The sequence below is a fragment of the Homalodisca vitripennis genome, chromosome X (assembly GCF_021130785.1).
Source record: "Homalodisca vitripennis isolate AUS2020 chromosome X, UT_GWSS_2.1, whole genome shotgun sequence".
Taxonomy (NCBI): domain Eukaryota; kingdom Metazoa; phylum Arthropoda; class Insecta; order Hemiptera; family Cicadellidae; genus Homalodisca; species Homalodisca vitripennis.
The window spans coordinates 94,484,527-94,505,914 of record NC_060215.1 but is presented as its reverse complement, the minus strand read 5'-3'; the positions used below and the strand labels follow the sequence as shown (position 1 = coordinate 94,505,914).

Sequence of the window (21,388 nt, the reverse complement as noted above, 5' to 3'; positions counted from 1 at the left end):
AATTTGAAGAAATATTTTGATATAAAATTTGGGAGATGTAGTAGCAATTAGTAGTTGAGATCGATTTATTCACTGTGAGAGATCGAATTCCAGTACTATTGGAACAGCGGGTATTATGTGAATGTGAAACTGGAGAAAAGAGGTTACTGGAATTTTTGTTAATAAAAAGTAGGAGATTCTTGAGATAAAGCTGCCTTATAGTAAATATTTGAGTTTCTCTGTATAGAGTGTCAGTTGGGAATCACCAGGGCTTTCTAAATCATATTTTTAATATAGTTTTTTGAACAACATTGGAGTGGTTCAAGTATTGTTTTGTATCCACCAACCCAAGCGATTATTCCAAAAAAGAGCAGCTATTGGACATACGTGTAGTTTGCCAATCTTACTTCTCGCCTGTCTAGAACATCACTCAGCTGATGAAATGCAAATATATATTTATAGAGGTTCTTTTTAGTAATTCTATGTGCTCTGTCCATTTTATCAGCGGTCAAATGTGACACCTAGGTATTTGTAACAACTCACATTTTCTATAGATCTATATCCACATATAGTGTCGAGATAATTGTCACAGCAACAACAACAACAACAACAAGATCCTTGAGAAAGTAATCTGATTTTTTTAGATAGCGAGAGTGGCATGAATTTAGTTTTCTGAATGTTAAAAGAAAGAAAATTTTTATCAAACAATTTTTTTAGCATAATATTCAAAGCTTTCATTTGAGTTTCTTCTCATGATTTTCAATGAACAAATAATAGACTGTCATCTGCAAATAAGAAAATTTTACTCATTAAGTTCAATTTATAGACGTTGAATGTATATTAAAATAAAATTGGTCCCAGAGTACTGCCCTGTACAACGCCGTAGTTAACTGGAAATGGTTCACTCTCAGCCCCACAAATGGTCACATACTGTTGCCTATTATTCAGATAACTTTGAAACCGTTAAAGGGCTCTGCCACGCACCCCTATCACCTCCAACTTAACTAATAATTTATCTTTGTAGACAGAATCAAAAGCTTTTTTTAAATCTAAGAAAATTAGTGTAGCACAGTCATTACATGAGATGGCATCATTGATTTCTTTATTAACTTCAATTAAGGCATCTGAAATATTTTTGTCCCGTCGAAACCCATACTTACACTCACATAAAATGTTGTTATCCTGTATATATTGTACAAGTTGGTCTTTTAACTATTCTCTCCAGCACTTTAGAGAATACATGTTAAAGATATATAGGACGGTAATTATTTCTGTCTTTGTGATCGTTGGCTTTATACAAAGCCACTTTGGCAATTTTAAAATTGTCTGGAAAAAGGCCGGAAGTCAAGCTGAGATTTATTAAGTGTAAAAAAAGGCTGTAAAATAATGCGTAGGTTTTCTTTAAGCATAGGAATCGAGACACCGTCACAACCCAGAGCGGATCCACCGTGCATTCCAGTCACATAGCGTGCGAGATCAATAACAGTGTGAAAGACAAAGTCTGTCTTAAGTCCAAATCAGGCACCAGCGGCTCCCCACCAGTGTCAATAGCACTTGCCAAATTGTGACCTACTGCGGCAAAAAAATTTAATTCGTTAGCCGCCCATTTTCACAAATCATGGGTCGAAGGAATGCCTGAGAAGTATTTATCAATAAAAAAAGGATTTTTGTTATTTACCATCCCAGATAATTCGCTTATTATACTCCAAAACAATTTAGCATTTCCTTAAATTTCACTCATCTTTGTTCTATAATATTTTCTTTTACATTTTTCAAGGTTTTGTTTAATGTTAATCTATATTTTCGGTAGTAATTTCTTAAGTTTCCATTAAAAGGTTGTGTTTTTACTGATTTGCTTAGTTTGTCTCGAATTCGAATTGAGTGTATCAGACTTGGTGTTATCCATGGTTTTAATTTTTTTGAATTGGATGAAATATGTTTGATAGTAAAATACATGATACTTATTAGTATTCAAGTAAACATCAATAATAAAGGCAAAGAAAAAAGTATTTTATTACAATAGGTTGATTAGCTGTTGATAATAAATCTATACATTTATTACGTTATTAGTCCGCACAATCGCTTGATAATATTGCTATTCTTAACCAAACATTTAAAGAAGAACATTTATAATATCAAGTAATACACACACAAATATATACATACACACACACTCATGTGTACATATTTCTCCCCTAAAGTGGATATTTATTTGTATAAATATGTAAATACAAACAGTTAGTCATTTCTGTATTTTGCAGTAATAGGATCTGATAGAATTATACACATGTTTGGAACATTTTAGTCAATTTAAAAGAAAACAAAATCGAATACTTGTGTCAGGAAACAAACATACGAGGTAAACCTAAATTTACATTTTAGTAGTAACTGTGGATGTTTAGCTTAACTAAATGAATATTGAAATGACCCCTCCGAAAGTTTCAATATCCATTGTTATTTTGCTGCTTTAGACATAGTTGTAATGCATTAAAAGAAAGATTTTCCCAGTCAAATAATGTATGTGGTGTCTTTGGGTGTTAATAACATAAATATTGCCGTCGGTGACATATGCGAAAAGCACTAGGCGGCAATATATTGTCTCCTTGATATTCGTTGTTTTCTTAAATAAATACAACGTCAAATGATTAAAGTTTTATTTTTTTTTTTTATTCCCTAGTATATTTGTAGATAATTCATATGAATATCATTTTATTTTGGAGATCTATGCATTTTTATTTCGTAATTGTCACGTGACATTATCAGCTGACTCGATCCTTCATTGTTAATTCTTTATGCTTTAGTGTAATCGTATTATTGTATGCTGGATTCTTCTTCATTATTTTTTTTTTTGTGGTTGTAAATATTAGTAGTTTTAGTTGTTACGTGCTTAGCTATTGTGTGTAGTAGTTACAATGACTGACAATTTACGATCTCACAGGAGTGAAATTTTAAATAGCACATTCGTCAATAGAAAAATTGTAAATAAATTTCAAATAAAATTGTGTAAATATTTCTTGGTAAATAGTGTTTTTTAATATATTGAAACTGTTTATGGATCCTACAATCATCTGTTTACCGGTACATCCATAATGTGAATATTTATTTTAAGTTTCTTGCAATGCAAGAGTCAGTTGCTTTAACACTTATAAAATGTTGCAAAGTACAATTATGCGTATCTATACAAAATGTGTCATAAAAAATTTATTTATGAGAGAAATAACACAAAATTTTGTATGGTTGTTCCTTTCTAAATGTATAATATAATAAAGTAGCTTCCCACAGTAAAATTATTTTTTATGTAATCTATTAAAACAGTTTTTTTTTTAATTACTTAAAACTACATCTATATATTTTGTTGTTGATAGTATATATCTATACGAGTAATTTGGTGTAACTTTTAGGTCATTCTCTAATTTTTATGAAAACTTATAAATTTTAATCTAAGAGGCTGCACAATCGCCAATTTTAGCCTGGCACTTTTGACTAGTCACAAGGGGATATGAGATGTGAAAAAATTTTGCAACATCTCATATTTGCTCCTGGCCCTGAAAGGGTTAAGAATTGAAAAAGTGAAGGTTTGAATAAATCTGACATTGCTGCTGTAGGACTGTGTTCTGAACTAAAAACAATGTCTCATCATCTTAGGTCATGTTAGGTCTCATACAAAAAATGTGACCTACTCTGTCCCACAGGGGTCAATATTAGGCCCTTTCCTGTTCTTGTGCTACTTGGGGGGTTTACCTAATTATCTGTATAATATAATCGAGAATAGTAAAATTTGTTTGTATGCTTATGATATAAGCTTGTGCATTGCCGATATGGAATTAGGTACAACTAAGAAGAAATTTAACGAATCAGTTTCATTGTTAAAAAGTTATTTAAATAACAGAAATCTTTTACTCAATGATAAAAAAATTACTTTTATACAGTTTACTTGCAAAAATGTTGAGTCAAACAAAATTAATATGAAAAACCTGGATAAAGAAACTAAATTTTTAGGCCTACATTTAGATAATACACTTAATTGGAACATTCATGTACAAAAAATAAGTAACAAAATAAGTTCAGGAATTTTTGCACTAAGAAGGCTAGCACCTTTTTGTAATAAACAAACCTTGAAATCAGTGTACTATGCCATGGTTCATTCACATATCACATACAGGATTGAAGTGTATGGGGGAACAAGTGCTGTAAACCTGAATAAAATGTTACGTCTACAAAAGGAGGCAATTAGGGTGATTCTAAAACTCAAAAAAGATGAGTCATATAAGTTATATTTTAAAGAGCTAGAGTTTATGACTGTATACAGCCTATATATATTTAGAACAGTATTATATGTAAAAAATAATGAGACTAAATTACCGCGACAACTACATGTTCATGATTATAATACTAGGAACAAAAATAACTTTGTAATAAAACAACATAATAAAGAAAAATTTAAGCCCAACTTATATGGGAATCAAGTTTATGAGGAACCTGCCAGGTAGCATCAGCAATGAAAACAATAGTGTTAGATTCAAAAAATAAATTAAAACAGTTTTTAATTGATTTATCATGTTATAACTTTGAAGAGTTTTACTCCCAGAGCCATGGATTTTGATTTTGATTTCTGAAGTCTAGTGAATTAATTATAATTTGGTAACAAAAATGATTTAAATAATATTAAACCTATTTTCAACTATGTAAATATTTAACTATGTTAAGAAAATAATTTACATTAAAAGTATTGTGTATATGTGCAACTAATATAACATCACTTGAATTTATTTATTAAGAATGACACATTCATGTACATTTTATGTATGTCTTGAATAAAGATATTATTGATTGATTGATTGATTGATCTTCATGGCTCAGTAACAAATCCTGATGAAGTCCTAAACTCTTGAAAATTACATTATGTAGCTTTTCTAATAATCTTTACTTAAAGTCATTATTAAAACTACTTTTCAACTAACATAATGTATTGAGATTTATTAACTTATACTTTTATTAAATTATATATATATATATATATATAAAATTTCAAATTGACATTCACTTTTATTTACATATCTCAGACATTAACCAAATTCTTTGGTAAAATTATTGACTAACAATTTTTACCTAAGTTCTATATACGGTAGACTACGCCAAACGCATGGATGTCAAAAAGAAAGCACTTTCATGAGAGTGTCAAAGTTTTTAATGAGGGAACAAAATACAACTAATATATAAAATCTTAGATTCGTGTGAATTATAAAACTATTAATCACTGTGCCTGTCAAATTATATTGTCAATTTTAATCTTTTGAGTTCCAAGAGCTGATGAGATTAGCCCACGGGTTTTTCTGAAAAATGGTGAGGGCCGACTGGATCGGCTTTTTGAATATTTATTATTCTTTATTTGTTTATTCCATATTTATTATTTATTTTGCACTTAGAGAGGTAACCCGTCATAAATACTTTGCACTTGAGTGCTACCCCCTCAAAAGTGCTTGGTACTCAAAGGGTTAATAAGATTAACTGTAGCATATTATAATATTATTTAATTACTTTTTTTTACATCATTTTCAGTTTGAGCAGCTGTTACCACTAACCAAAGAAAGATAGTTTCTTTTTTTGGTTTGTGAGTGCCACTAACACTGCAGTAGCAGCAGCTGAGGCAGCTCACCAGGCTTGGCCAAACAGATGTCATAATTCACAGAACCATTATCACATTCAGCACTTCTAAGAGGACAAACCACATAATAGACAAACAGTTGTTAATACATTAATTTGCCTTGCACCTGTACATATATATATGATGCACAGTTTTATCTATCTTTAGCATACTAGATATGAACTTCAGATAATTTTGATCTGGATCTATTCAATGAGAAGACTAACTTCTGATCTGAAGTGTTCCATATAATCAAGAATGAATTATTTTAGTTTCAATAACGTTTGAACTATCGTAGTTGGTAGAATTTGTTCATGTGCGCTCTCTGCGCTTTTATTAATTGTATTTAGTCTGTTAAGCTTGAGCCACTAATTGTATGGATTACTGAGAAGTACCAAGATGAAATTGGTCAGTTTTGCAGGCTTTTTATTTAGAAAATCACTGTATATTTGTTTATTTTTTTATAATAAATTAAGTTCTCTAAAAGGTATTCAACTAAAAGATATAATAAACCATTTATAATCTTTTAAATTTAACAAACAAATTATAATCAGTTTTCAATTGTGGGTTTGATGTAACATTATACTAGGCAAATAACAAAAATTGCATGTGGAAAATTTTTTTTATATTTAAATCGATAGCTAATTATGAATCTTAGTACAAAACTAGAAATATATAGATCAGATAATACATTTACAAGTAAATTCTATCAAAAACTTCTAATTTCTTTATAATGTGTACAGTGATTGTACTTAATGGATGTTGATATAATTTTGAACATCTTGAACACTATAATTCTTTACCTAAGTTTCATGTAAAAGCCTTTGATTCTATAAAGAAAAAACTGCTTTTACTAATAAAAAACTATTTACTACAATTATCGTATAGATAGAACACTGACATTTCTGAGCAAGAAATCAAACTTCTTACCAGTAGGACTTAGGCCCTCTAAGGATTAAACATTTAAAGATATAAATTTTTATGTAGTTTTCAAACTGGACCAGCAAACTTTAACTTAAAAGTAACTGAATTTCACTATGCCAATTTTACACCATTGTCGTAAATCAAATTTATTTAAACTTGTATATAGTGTGACCTTGAATTAGAGCAAGGGTATATTCAAATCCTGCCTTAGCATCAAAAATGAGGGTAAAAATATGTTCTCCACATATATTTTTTGGATCTTTCTCCCAGGTTAGATAGTAAATTATCAGTTATAAAAAGTCAGTATATATGTAGTACTGATAGAGACAATAATGATAATAGCTATTCATTTTGTTTTTAGATTATATATGTACTAAAAGATCAAACCGTATTAACCAAGAGCATGTTACCTAAGCCAATTGAAGGCTAAGATAAATTGTAAAAGAGGTAATCCACACCATAGGAAGCTTTCTGTAATAATACTTGTTTTGTTATTTTTACTAAATGGACATTATTTTTATAAAGTTAAGGCAATTTATTACAAAATTTACAGCTTGAAAAATTGTACTGTAGGAACCAAGTGTTCCTCCTACAAAGAAAAACGTGGAAAAAACTTACGAGGTATTATTCCAAATAATATCTGTTTTTAATTTTGTGTGCATTCTCACATTTGGGTATTAACTTCACTTATATATATTTACATATATATATTTACATTTTTTTATATATATATTTACATTTTTATATATATATATATTTACATTTATATATATATATATATATATATTTACATTTTTTATATATGTATACATATATATAAATTATTAACCAGTTATTTTCTAAACTACTTACTAAAAATTTAGATTCTAAGTATTTTAAAAAGTACTCTACACACATAATTAACTTTATGAATATTTTTACATCTTTTCAAATGTATAACATACTTTTAATACTGAATTGTGAATATTTATTGGATAAGAAACATTGAAATGAAATTACAACATTCTGTTTGTAATAGTGATAGTCTATATTAGGAGAACATACATATACTAAAAGTACTCATAGCAGTACATGTCTTGCACCAAGGTCTGTCGGTGGTTTTAAAATCATTATTCATAACATTGTGTTATAGCATATTCAAACTATTTTTCTTTTGCTTTGGTGTATTCCATTCCTTGTCTTTATTCCTACTGATCAGGAATTCCACCTCTGTTCCTATTTACTCACATAGTCTCGCCGACTCTTGGTACAAGTTAGAAGCACTGTTTCTTTACAATTCTGATTCAATGAATTACTCAAAATACAGAAATTAAAGAAAAAAGAGTTGCAAAATATAGTAATAGTTAAGGTAAATGCATAACTTTTACCATCCACACTCTATCCTAAGGTGATTACACTGCAGCTTTCTTCAAACATTTGGTCAACTCTCTCTTTTAACTTTTGTCTTTCAAGAAATTTGTTAACAAGCATTATCATAGCTGCAAGTAAATTTTTCAACTTCCGTGGCTTGCTTTGCCATGTTGATGGATTCAAAAAATAACAAAAACCGAATTAAACATACTGCATTATATTTTTTCACTTTGTTTAATGACATTTATTTAGGTCAGCTTTTTGTGGAAAAATCAGCTAACATTTTTTAATCCAAAACTCAAGCTAAATTAAGCAAAGAAAACAGTTATATCTTGGATCTGGAATTCTACAATTTTGCTCAAAACAGGCATTTTGCCAATGCTTGTTGCAAACTTGTTCTTTGAGCATTAACTCTTGACACATGTTTTTGCCTCAATTTTCGTCTTCAGCTATGGAGTTTGTGTAGAAACAGATTTCAGTTACAACGCACACACATTAAGCTAGGGTTTGGATAGTACGAAAATTACCTTTATTTCTGATCCAGTTCGTTGTTTGTTTCTAATAAACTTTATTTTAAGAAATTATCAGCAATTTATTAAATTCACTGAATATTCCAAAAATATTGCCTTGTTAAGTTAATTTTCATGTATAGTTCGCAACCAAATTTTACTATTTTTGAATTGCCATGTGTATTTTTTTTGCTATGTTACATGGTACTTTATGTAAAGGTGTTTTAAAATAGCAGTCACGTGTTTTGAATACACTGCAGAAATTTAATCCCAGAGTTATGAAATTCATGTGCATTAATAATATTTTGACAATTCAATACAAGAATGTAAAATTGTTTGATATGTCAATCAAACAATCTCTTTTTTAAAGAAAAATACTATATACGACTATTACATTTTATAATAAATTACCAAACTATATTAAAATTTTATATAAACAGAAATCTGTATCTATTATAAGAAAGTTGTGTTAAATAAGACATATTTCAATATTAATACAATGCTATCTTATCAGTATGTTATTTTATTTGTTGTTTTAACTCTTTGTTTTAAATTTAGATATAGTATTTTATCGGGTTAGTGTATTAATGCACCACTTTGTATGTTATGTCTTTTTAACTTTGTAACAGAAGTATATGTATATATATTTTTTTATTTTTGCCTTAACTAAAATAATATATATTTTTCATTTTGTGTGTGTTCTTCTCACATTTGGGTATTAACTTCACTTTTATATTTTTTTTTTTTAACTGTTAACCAGTTATTTTCGAAACTACATACTTAAATTTAAATTCTAAGAACTTTTAATTATTATAAAATAACTCTATCCATCTAAGGGATAGGTTCAATGATTATATCTTTTGTAATTTTTGTGACAGAGTTAGAAATATAGATACATATTCATAGATTAATCACTTATTTTGTCACATTAGTACATATTATTATGAAAAATTGTATAACATTTGTATTTTATTTGTTTGTACGGTACAGCTTCAATAGTTCATACATGCAAAATCCTTAGTACTAATAATCCAGATCCAACTGCAATTCGCTGATAAAATCGCTTTAGGTAAAATACAGTATGAATTCATTTATAACATCCGGATTATTGATGCTGTACTGTATTTCTTTTTTGTAATAAAGTTTATATATCATTCCAATAACTCTTCAGTTTGTTCCTTTATATCATATATTAAAATGGCTGCCTAAAGGAGAGATTAATATAAATTAAAACAACAATTAACAAAACATTTTTATATATAATAATTGTGTGATAACAAGCAGCGTATCACCAAAGCATTTCAGTTTGATATAGTAACTTATGATGCTTTAACGGTAGTGAAGTTAGTTTTTATGAAATTATAGTTATGCTTTCCTTAACAGTGACATAATAACAATTTTAATATTGTACTTGTATTTTGTATTGTTTTAAGGTTTAACTATTTAAAAGAGCTACCAAATTAATTAACTAGTCATAGTACAAACAATTGTCTCATAATTAAGTTAGACCAAGCCATTTTTAAACTATGTCAAGCTGTTCCTGCATTTTACAATAGGTAACCAAATTTAAAATGAATTAATTAACATTTGCGTTATCGTAAAATATATGTAAGTATTATATTCACCAGTATATAAATAAGACATCAGAATTTTATGATGTTGAAATTTGAATGATTATGTTCCTTGCTAAGTTGAATGTATTGAGACTAACATCTTTGGTAATTGCATCTTATAAATGTTATGTTTGTTGTTCCATGTTTTACATAATACATATCCATGTTATTGTGTCCTAGTTTCTTATATATGTTTATTGACATTTGTAATAGCAGTGTTTTTATACAAAGATACTTCTTTTGTATTGAGTTTTCTGCAAACTTCACAAGGATGAAATACTTGCTTTATTGAAGTTTTTTTTGTGTTTTCATAAAGAAGACTGAATTTGCCATCAAGTGTCCTGTGAAACAGGCTGTGAAGTGTGATTTTTGGACTTTTGGATTTTTGGATTTTTGTATTTTTGTATATTAAAATATACACCATGTTCTCTTGTTGTATTTTAATTCTGTTATTTTACCTAATTAGTACTAATAAAAACAATAAAATAAAATTAGTGCTTTAATGAAAATATACATCTTTCGTAATTTACCCAACAAAGAGTTAATTATACTTCTCCAAACAAAATTATATAATAATGAAATCACTGTCATGCTGAATAATTTTTAAGATTCATTACAGCTTACACAGCACACAGATGAATGCTCATGACAAATAAAAACATTTCACTTGATACACCTTATTTTAGATTTTCCATTATTTTTTAGTCACACAGGTTGCACCAAGACGAGAAAAGATATGATCAATGTTTATGATTCAACGAGTTTGCTTTTTTACTTTTATCAAAATGTTTCTGTGGCACAATTTGTACTTTACTTATTTATTACATGAAGAAAGGGCTAAATTTGTCAAAAAGTTCATTCTCTTTATGTTTTGTGGGGATGATAAAACTATTGGATCTCCAATATCAAGAAGGGAAGAAAACAATCTCAAAGTCCAACGATTACAGATCCTAGCAGTTAAATAACTCTTCTCCCATGTAAATGGTGCTGATGTGTCCTTTACTTCATTAAGATTGTGCACTGACTGTAGCATAATGACATCATTATTCCATTTTGTTTTGTACCACAGTACAGTTGCTCCTGAAGTCAAGCTATGAGCTTCCTAAGGACCAATCTTTGGTATTTAGGAGGGAACACAGGATTTTCTATGTTTTCTTTCACAGGGTACCAACAATCGAACAATTGTTTGACGGTGCTCTAATAACAACTTTTCTCAAAAATGTATAGGAAAGATCAGGTATGCATCATATGCACATCGTTCGCAAATACTTCTCCGAAAAGCAGCAGCTGATCGCGGTACATTTTTATGCATTTCTTCCCTCTCCACACTGGCTAATAGCTTAGAAAGGCTTTTCTTTTCATTTTAAATTTCACAAAATTGAAATGAAAAGCAACTAAATTTTAAATAATCCTAGTTATACATTTTGGCTCACTGAGATCATCCATCTAGGAAAACAAAACACAATTGGTCACTCATAGAAGTTGTGTTTTGCAGTTTAACACGATTGTCGGGCACTCACGGAGGTTTTGTTTTGTAATATAACACAATTGTTGAGCATCCATAGAGGTTTTGTCATGTCTTGTATTGTTTTGTATTATAACAAGATCATCAGGCACTCATAAAGGTTTTGTTTTGTAATATAACACGATTGTTAGGCTTTCATTGAGGTTTCGTCATGTCTGTTTTTTTTGTTTTTTTTTTTTTTTTTGTAATATAACACAATCGTCGGGCAATCATGGAGGTTTTGTGTAGTGTTGAATGGAAGTAACTCTTACATTGACAGTTTTTGACAATGACAGGCTAATCGTATGTTTCTCAGAAAGAGGCTTGAGAGGTACATTGCCAGAAGCAAATGCTGACATGAGATAAGTTACATTTTCATAAGTAATGAAAATAACTCGATGGAAACAACTTAACTTCTTTCCAAGGTCAAAAGTAATAAACCACTGTATAGTAGAATCCTTTTCAAATATATTCTTTAGAGAGACAATTCCATTCATATAACGGGTTTTTCATTTTGGGCAGGTAGATGTTGAGATGAAATGAATCAAACTATGTATGATATATTAACAAAATTTATTTTTCATATGAAAGGCCCATGTATGCCATTATGTATGGAATATGACATAGTTCAAATGTCTACCGCGGTTTCTCACAATGGTACAGATTCGAGTGGTCCAATTTTCAATTACTCTGCCACATAAATCCGGTTGAATTTGAATGATGATCTGGGTTATGTTGATCTTAAGTTCATCGGTTGATTGAGGCCTATTGGCATATACCTGCAACTTCAGAAAACCCCATAAAAAGTCTAGGGGCGTCAAATTGCACAATCTTGGTTGCCAATTCACGTCACCTCTGCGAGAGATAACCATGCCCTTAAATCATTCATGTAAAATGTTCATGGTGTCGTTTGCCGTCCTGCTGAAACTACATGTCGTTTACGTCCATATTGTTCAATTTGGGCCAAAAGAAATCTGTTATCATCATTCTGTAGCGTTTGCCTTTGACAGTGATGGCCTCACCAACGTTGTTTTCAAAACAATACGGACCAATCACACCGCCAGCCCAAAATCCGCACCAAACACCTAAATCCGCAGGCCTAAATCCAGACACAAAATTTGCTAAGTTGAAGTTTGCGAAAGGCAGAATTCTTGTGCACGGAGAGGAATTGACTGCCTCAGGTTCCTCTGCACACTTTCACGGACAGCGGCGACGTCTTGATAGGAAAAGTACGTTCTTGATAGATCTGCATTTCCTTTGACGTCTGGGTGTAGGTTGGTTGTTGAACCGGTCTTCTCGAATTAAGCTACCTAACGTTGAAGAGTTGACATTGAAGGGCCTCCGCATCGCAACGCACGTAACATTTTAACTAGTGATCACTCATTTTGATAATAAAGTTGAATCATCTGAACGTGCTGCTTAATTGTGTTACTTGTAATGAAATGGCAGCACTCACTGAACAACAATACACTGATGAAACAGCTGACACCAAAACAACATGCTGCCAACATCTACCCGCCCTAAATGAAAAACCGTATATAAATATTATTACATTTCTTGCCTTAATCCTGGGATTAAAAGGAATCACAAGGACAAATAAGTATGCTTTGAAATTTGTATGTGGACCTGACACAAATCCTAGTTCACAAATTCACAGGTGGAAGGACACAGTCGCGTAGTGAGGATTTTGGCGCCATGGAGCGACTCAGTCGCTGGCGCCCCTTCCCCAACTTTTACCTACATGATCAATCAGTGCCGACAGATCACCTCACTACCGTAACAAACGTTTCTTGGCCATCATTTCATCAGCAATGTAAGGCGTCTTTGACCAAACATCATTTTTTTAATAATAACTTACAGTCTATTCTTTATAAAGTTTTGTTCCTTGTAAGAGACCTAGTTTATGTGTATAGCAATATGTATTTAAATCTCAATTCAATTCCATAGGGTTTGGAATGAGGTACAAATTTCAATATATTTAATAAATATGTATTGAAAACCCTAGTTTAAATTTGAGCACATTATCTAAAACGTGAACATAGTAGTTAAGTAGTTACAAAACCAACTCGCATATTACTATCTTAACTAATCTTCTTTCGTGACTTCATGCTAGCAAACTGTGTTATTGTGTCGTCCAAGTTGATGTGCCTGGCTCTGCTGCGCTCTATAGATATGGTTGCCAAGGCACTCAGACGTTCTTGGGACATGGTGCTGCGAAGATAGTTCTTTATCAGTTTAAGTTTTGAAAATGATCTCTCTGCACTTGCAGTTGTAACAGGTAGTGTCAAAAAAAATCAAACAAGCATTCACAACATCTGGAAAGCTGGAACCAACTTGAGCACGCACTATTAAAGTATCTGCAAGATCCCTTATACTTTTGAGTTTTTCCACGCGACTTAAAAAACAAGTTGTTAGCCTTACAAGCTGTGGACCTAAGTTAAGGGAGACGTCATCTTGGTAGTTTAATATCAAAATTTTGCTTCATTCTAAGATTTCTTCATCACTTGCTCCAACTAAAAAAGAAGGCTTCAGACATTGGAAACTACTAGTAATGTGAGTAACAGCCTCAAAACGCTCTGTCAGCTGTGTTGTGATTATGTCAAGGCTACGGTTGAACACCTCAACCCGGAAACGTTTCTCATTGTCTTTAATAGGGTCATCAACTTGCACTTTATCAAACATTCTTGTCTTCTTTTTTGTTCTTGAGTCAATGAAATGTGGTACAACTTTCCATTGCAAACAAAGCTTAGTTGCATCTGCTTTAACTGTTTGCCACTCATTCATAAGTTTGTTAATTTTTGTTTTGAGATTTACGAGCATTTTTGTTGCGTGTTCCAAGTCTTCTTCGGTACTTTGAAGTTTTTTAGAAATTATGTCCATAGTTTCAAGCAACACACTTTCAATAACTATCAATATTACTGTAGGAAACTGCTCAAAATATTTCAAAAGTGATTTAGCTTGGTTTACTTCTTCTTGGTCTTTACCTTCTAACGTTAGGAAAGTCAGTACTTTCATTATGTCAAAATAACCACATCGAAGAGCGTCGACGGCTTGATTTCTTGAAGTCCACCTTGTTGGACACACTTTCTTTAAGGTTTTTTTGTAACATAGCCGACTTAGTCAACAGTGCCCATCTTGATATAGTTTTAAAAAAATACATAAAGACTTTGAACCTTATCAAAAAAGGTTCTGATTTCAGGAATGTTTGATACTGAATCGTTGATTACCAAGTTAAGGGTATGAGCACAACAGTGAATATACTTAGCTGCAGGATTTTTTTTGTTTTATTCTTGCTTGAAGGCCTGAATATATACCACTCATATTAGCGGCTCCATCGTAGCCTTGCCCTTGAACTTTAGATATATCTGAATACTTTTCTATGATATTGAAAACAACATTTGATAAGTATTCTGATTTCTGGCTTTCCACTTCCAAAAAGCCCCCGAACGCTTCTTCTATGACTAGTTGTACTGGCCTGTCGCCTTCGTCAGTTTTTATCTTTATATAACGAAACACTGTACTCAGCTGGTCGGTTTTCGCTATATCTTGAGTTGTATCAAAGATAATAGAGACATAGGGACTTTTTTCATTTCTTCCTTGATTTCTTTTTTTATCTCTTTGGAAATCAGGTTGATCAGCTCATTTTGAATCTGAGGACTAAGGTAGTTAACACTACGTTTTGGTAACTTAATTAAATCTGCAAGGACCTGGTCATATCTTGCTAGCATATGTATTATCTCAAGGAAATTTCCTTTCGATTTAGTTGCATCTTCATCGTCATTACACAATCTGTGCTCTCTCAGTGGTAAGTCGTTTGTAGCTAACGTAATAATGACGTCCACCACTCGCCTTAAAACTTGTCTCCAGTAATCAGTGGCTTTTTTTAATCTCCTCCAGATTCTCACTATCAACTGTTAGGCCTAACTGCCAGCGATAGTATATTTCACACGCAATTGCATGACTTTGCGAATCTTCTTCATGGTCTTTTATGTTTCGACCTAAATGTGCAAAATCAGACGTACCTTTCGAAAATCCCACATCAGTATAGGCCATATTGAAAAGCCAGCATGGCTGACAATAGCACACATTGAGGATGTTTGAATAGCATAACCAATTACGTTTTATTCTCAGTTGGTTTTCTTTATTCTTTTGAAAATACCATTTCTCGTCAAATCCCCTATTTTTATTTCTCCCTTCTGATTCTTTTGGAAATGGCCCTTTAGGCTGATGAGGGCCTAATTTTATTATTTGCCGTTTTTGTTCGGCTGTAAGAGTGTTTTTAAAATTACCCTTATCAGAAGAACTTATAACAGCTGTTACATTTTCTTTAAGGTTCAACTCGCAAAAGGTACCTTCAGCTATAACTAGGCCTACCTTAGAAAAAGGTTCCTGAAGAAGGACGTGGTCATCTGCATCTTCAGGTAAGCCTACAGGTGTTTGCTCCAAGTCCTCATCGCTTGTAGGTACTTGTGAGCTACAAGTGGGTTCTTGAGAAACTGCAACTACTGAAGTGTCCCTCGAAAAGTAGTTAGATAACTTCTTTACTTTCTTAAGTTCAAGATTTTCTGCGTGACCTTTCTCTAACCTTCGTTTCCGATACTCAGCACCACTTAGTTTTTTTGACATTATATACCAAAGGTAATAAATCAACACCACACAAATCACATCACAACAAAATAAATAATATAATCAATACTTTGCACTAACGCTAAATCTCCAATCACTACGCAAAGGTAAATTGAAGTAAGTCAATCACTCGGTGGGTCTGTACGGACGCCTTTTGTCTCAGCCAAGGTCAATGACAGACTGACTGACACAAAGACACTGCGCGGTCGTGATGCGCGTGGAAAGGGGCTGCTTCCCGCAATTTTATCGTCCGCCCGCCCGCCGCCCCCCTGTCGCCCGCCCTGGAGCGGTCGCTCCACTCGCTCCTCTGTCGCTACGCCACTGGAAGGACATTACTGTCAATGTTTTGAAGGTTTTCAGGACTTATTTTGCTTATTGGAATTGTAAAAATGCAGCACATTCCAAGATTATTGGAGGCAACAACACTAATCTAGACAACGCTTCTTCATCTAGATTACACTTGATTTTGTAATCTAGGTGTCAATGATGTTGAAATAATACAAAGAGTTTGATTTGAACTTCTTCTTGCTGTCTTTTTTATCTATTCAGATTGACATTACTACAGATTCCTGGGTCAAGTCTGTGAAATCGTCAGATGGGAGGGAATAAAATGTTGCTATATGATTTTTACCTTCTTTTGATCGACTCCCTATCCAATTGCAGTCTGAAAAATCACTGAGGAAGAGGAGTAACACATACTTCTCTGCTAAGATTGTGCAGAAGAGGTGTAAAAGTAAACATTTCCGAGTGTGCCATGTAAAAGGAAAATAAAACCATATTATGTGGTAATGCTAAAAATGCAATTGTCACTCAGACCTGTGTATGTCCAATTGTTTTGATGAATACCATATTGTCAGCATACTGTTAAACTTTCGTTAAACATTTGTGTCTATTAACTAAATGATTTGCGCATAATACTAAAAGAAAGATCTCAGAATATGACACTGCGTTAAATTATATTTGAGGTTTTATATACCTATATTTTTTGTTTTTTTTTAATGATTGTTCTCTGTATCTTAAATTAGATGTAAAGCAAACTTTCTATTTATATTATTTATTCTCTTCTAGTGTCAGAGACTCATATAGACTCTAGATAATGTCAATTACTGTGAGACGGTGGCACTCAAGGGGTTTTTTTTCTCTTAGGACAAGAAGCTTATAAATTGCACTTAGTCCTGTAAGAACCTTTGCACTGCTTCCGGAGTGACAGGATATTCAGGATGGGTAGGGAGTAGGGGCCGCCTCCTATCAAGATCCATGAGGAAGAATTAGGGCACTACATCTCAAAGTCATGTCCCCCTGGAAAAAGGGGAGGCCAGCTCTGAACCAGCCTCTCCAGTCAAAATAGGCAGGGGGTGGCTTACCCTTGGTGAGGTTAGCAAGAACCTCTGAGGTTAGGGAACAAACCCCACCAACTCCAACAGTCATCTCCCACAGTAGACTAGACCTATCAAATTGCCCATGAACCCCAGAATCTCGAGATATGCGGTTAGTGATGTGCCGCTCCTGGACATCCATAAGGTTGCCCAGATTAAAGTGACACATCGGTTTTTGCTGTGCCCAGTGGTGGGTTCAACTGGAAGATATAAACCAGCCAGAAGTGATCTCTGCTGGGTAGACTCAAGGGGTTAATTTATACAATTTACTTATATTTAATTTAATTTGTAATACCTTCTCAAATATTTAAAAAGAAAATTTTATTGTGATCGGGTAGTAGCGACAAACGTCAGACATCTCTCAAATATAATTAAAATTTCAAATTTTAGGAAATAATTCTTATATAAGTGACTGGTTAACTAATTTGTAGAATTTTTAACTATGTGAACTATATCTTTGGTAATAAACTGACACGTGATGCCAGCCCATTATTTTTTATACAGCCACAACTCTTGAATTACAACTTGTTTAACTACAACAGTGATCTACGAAAATTTAAAAATCAAATGAATGTAGTTTGTAGTGTTGTGAATATTATTATTAAAGTGGAGGGCCTTTGTAATGCTTATTTTTATGATAATTTTTGGAGTAGTAGTAAAAGAATATAAATATATATCTCAGTAATATTAGTTGCTTGTGGATACTCTTATTAATTTCTTTATTGGCTAAGCATCAGTAAAGCCTATCACTCAACATTATTAATGCTGTATTAGCTTACTGAAATAGAAAGGTTATTTTTCTGGCAATACATATGAAAATCTCTTAATAATGTTACCTTTAAATCTGTTTAGTTTTGTTTTATGTAATAGCTGTTTAAACACATTTAGAATATTACATAAAGCATTAAAACCCTGAGAACAACACAAATGACTATGAAAATGCAAATTGTCTTGGTAAACTTCGTCTCAAAAACCTTATAACTTAACTTAAAATTGGTTTCCAAGCAAAAAAACTGCATTTATTTTATTGTCCTATTATTTTATTGGTTTTCATAGTGGCATGGACTAAATTGATTTAACATAAGCTCTAAGAATATCTTGTTTTAAGTATGTCCCCTTAAAAGCTTTTGGGAATTTTGTTGTTTTCAGTGATGTGACATGAAACATTATGCATTTGTTTGAATATTGACATTGATATGAATGCCAGAAGATTGTAAGGATAGGTCAATACCTCTTTGTGGTAACTGGTGAGATCAATGGATAGTTTAGTTTGTGGTATGTGATTGCCAATGATTTGTCTTTATGCCCTTTTCATATCTTGTCAGCTGAATGGAATAAATTTTCTGGAAAATGTGATTACAAGTGTAAACTGTTTGAGCACAAAATATATTTATTTTTGTCCTCTTAAGACTGAAAATTGAATATTTAAAGTTAAAGCAGGATTTTGAATTGAGACCTGCCCTAAAATATGTTCTCATACTTTTTGATAGCTAGTTCAAATATGGTTCAATTATTTGATTTTGAAACGTTCACTAAGCACAGACTATTGAAGGATGAAATGAAATATGTCTTTATTTTTAGAGACGAGTTAGGACTGTGTTAGACCTCTCTTCCACTCAACCTCAAACCATCTATTTTGAATTTGACTACTAAGGAAAGGTGTATCATTACATAGTACCAACCAATTTATCACAGTAAAAATATTAGTGTTATTGAAAAGAAAACTAAATATGCTACTTAATTTGGAGTACATCAAAAGCAAATGAAAATGTGTCATAGTTGTAGATGCTAGTAGTAACTACGCGCCGTGAATTACGAATTAGTGAGACGTTGTCGCGAGACGCGAGTGTTGGAGGCCTGCACGCGAGCTCGGGATACACGCGCAGGCTACGATCGCTGTTTCTCGGCGGTCCGCGCTTGTCGGTATGTCGTAACCTCGAAGTTTAGACATCAACGCCGGGCGAACCAATGGAGTGGCAAGCATCGGTGTATAAACAACTGTGCGGCCAAGACTCGATCTTGCTGGCTGAGCGCTCCCTGTTCACCAGTCGTCAAGGCGGATCTTGCACTCGCTCAGTTGTATGAAGCATTATTTTCAAGGCCCAAAGACGAGGAAGATTACGCTGGATTTATTTAACACTACAGTTATTTATATATCTTGGTATATTTCTGACTATACCGCAAACTAGAGACTCATCTTACTTTTAGCTAAACTAACATAATGCACGTCTATTTTATCATTGTGTTCGGAATTTAAACTGTGGACGCCACTTTTAAAATAAAGTAAATCAATATTCTTGAAACTGAACAAAAATAAACACCACCTATCCTCTATTATGATTTAATCCTCTAATCATGAGATATGATTTAAAGTCAAATTATTAATTCTATAAACTCCAAAATACCGTGGTCGCCACAGTAAAAGGCTTTGCTGAGATCAATTAAGTAAACTAGTCCGGGCAAACACCTATTTTGAAAATCATCTATGGTGTCTCGGACCAGGGCATCAATACCGTCCATAGTGGACTGTTCACTTCTAAAGCTGATTCTTTTTTTCTTAAACAGTGAAACCGTTTTCAGGTAAGACCTAACCTGGTTGTACTGTATGTTCAAGTACATAGGACAAAACAGTTACCAAAACATGTGAGCCAATAATTGCCTGGATGGGTTTTGTCTTTGTTTGAGAATGGAGAATGAAAATTGTAAAACAGTCAGGGAGAACTACCGAAAGAGGCAGATAGATATTTACGTAATGGATGAGAGGCTTGATAATTAACACAGATAGTTTTTTAATGAGCCAGTTGGAGAGTTCATAATAGTTCCGGATTATTTAATTCTTCATTATATTTATCAAGGTTTTAACATAACAGCATGTAACAATAGTAAAATATTCGGATGAATTAGTATTGAACTACTTGAACAGTACAGTTGAGAATTATATACTTAACGATTGAAAAAACAGATTGTATTGAAGTATTGTATACAGTCATAGTCAGGGCCGCAGCCAGCCGTTACTGGTCAAGTCGTCAGTGTTGTAAATCACCAGAGCTGGGCCGTTTTGGTTTCCAAGGTACGGAACATATGAGTGACGGGATACAGTGAATGGAGAACAGCTGAGCACTGCCGCGGGCCGCACCTCACGCCCGGTCCAGGAATGTGCGGAAGTATTGTATACAGTCATAGTCAGGGCCGCAGCCAGTCGTTACTGGTCAAGTCGTCAGTGTTGTAAATCACCAGAGCTGGGCCGTTTTGGTTTCCAAGGTACGGAACAGAGAGTGACGGGATACAGTGAATGGAGAACAGCTGAGCACTGCCGCGGGCCGCACCTCACGCCCGGTTCAGGAATGTGCGGAAGTATTGTATACAGTCATAGTCAGGGCCGCAGCCAGCCGTTACTGGTCAAGTCGTCAGTGTTGTAAATCACCAGGGATGGGTCGTTTTGGTTTCCAAGGTACGGAACATATGAGTGACGGGAATACAGTCTTGTAGACGTCTTGTCTTATTTAAGAATGTAGAGATTCCTCGCTAACTGAGTCGTCACTGACGTTAATGAGTGGGAAAGTTCGTTCAATGAGCCTTCTCAGACTCATGACATTGTTTCCTATGCTGGACACCAGTCACCATTCACAAAACTATCCACAAATCATTTACTCTTGCTTTTCATTTTGTGAAAGGGAAAGGGCGTTCATCACTATATAGAATGTCTGTACTACAATGTTCCCATAACTCAAATTATAATAACGTTTTCAGAGACATCTCAACAATATTTAAATTGTGGTCTATATTGACCGGTTCACAATGAAAGCATTTTTATTACACATATTTATCTCGCTGTAATCAATTTAACGTGTGTTCTTTAATCC

General features: G+C 32.9%; 1 protein-coding gene across 2 annotated transcripts in view; it reads left to right on the top strand.

Annotated features, from left to right (window-relative positions):
• Positions 1–7,354, top strand: part of LOC124369586 (3'-5' RNA helicase YTHDC2-like) — a 146,995-nt gene extending 139,641 nt beyond the window's left edge. For both annotated transcript variants that reach the window (XM_046827628.1, XM_046827627.1), the window contains exon 15: positions 5,539–7,354. The gene's annotated coding sequence lies outside the window, so the exon portion shown is untranslated. The remainder of the gene's footprint in view (positions 1–5,538) is intronic.
• The last annotated feature ends 14,034 nt before the right edge of the window (positions 7,355–21,388 follow it).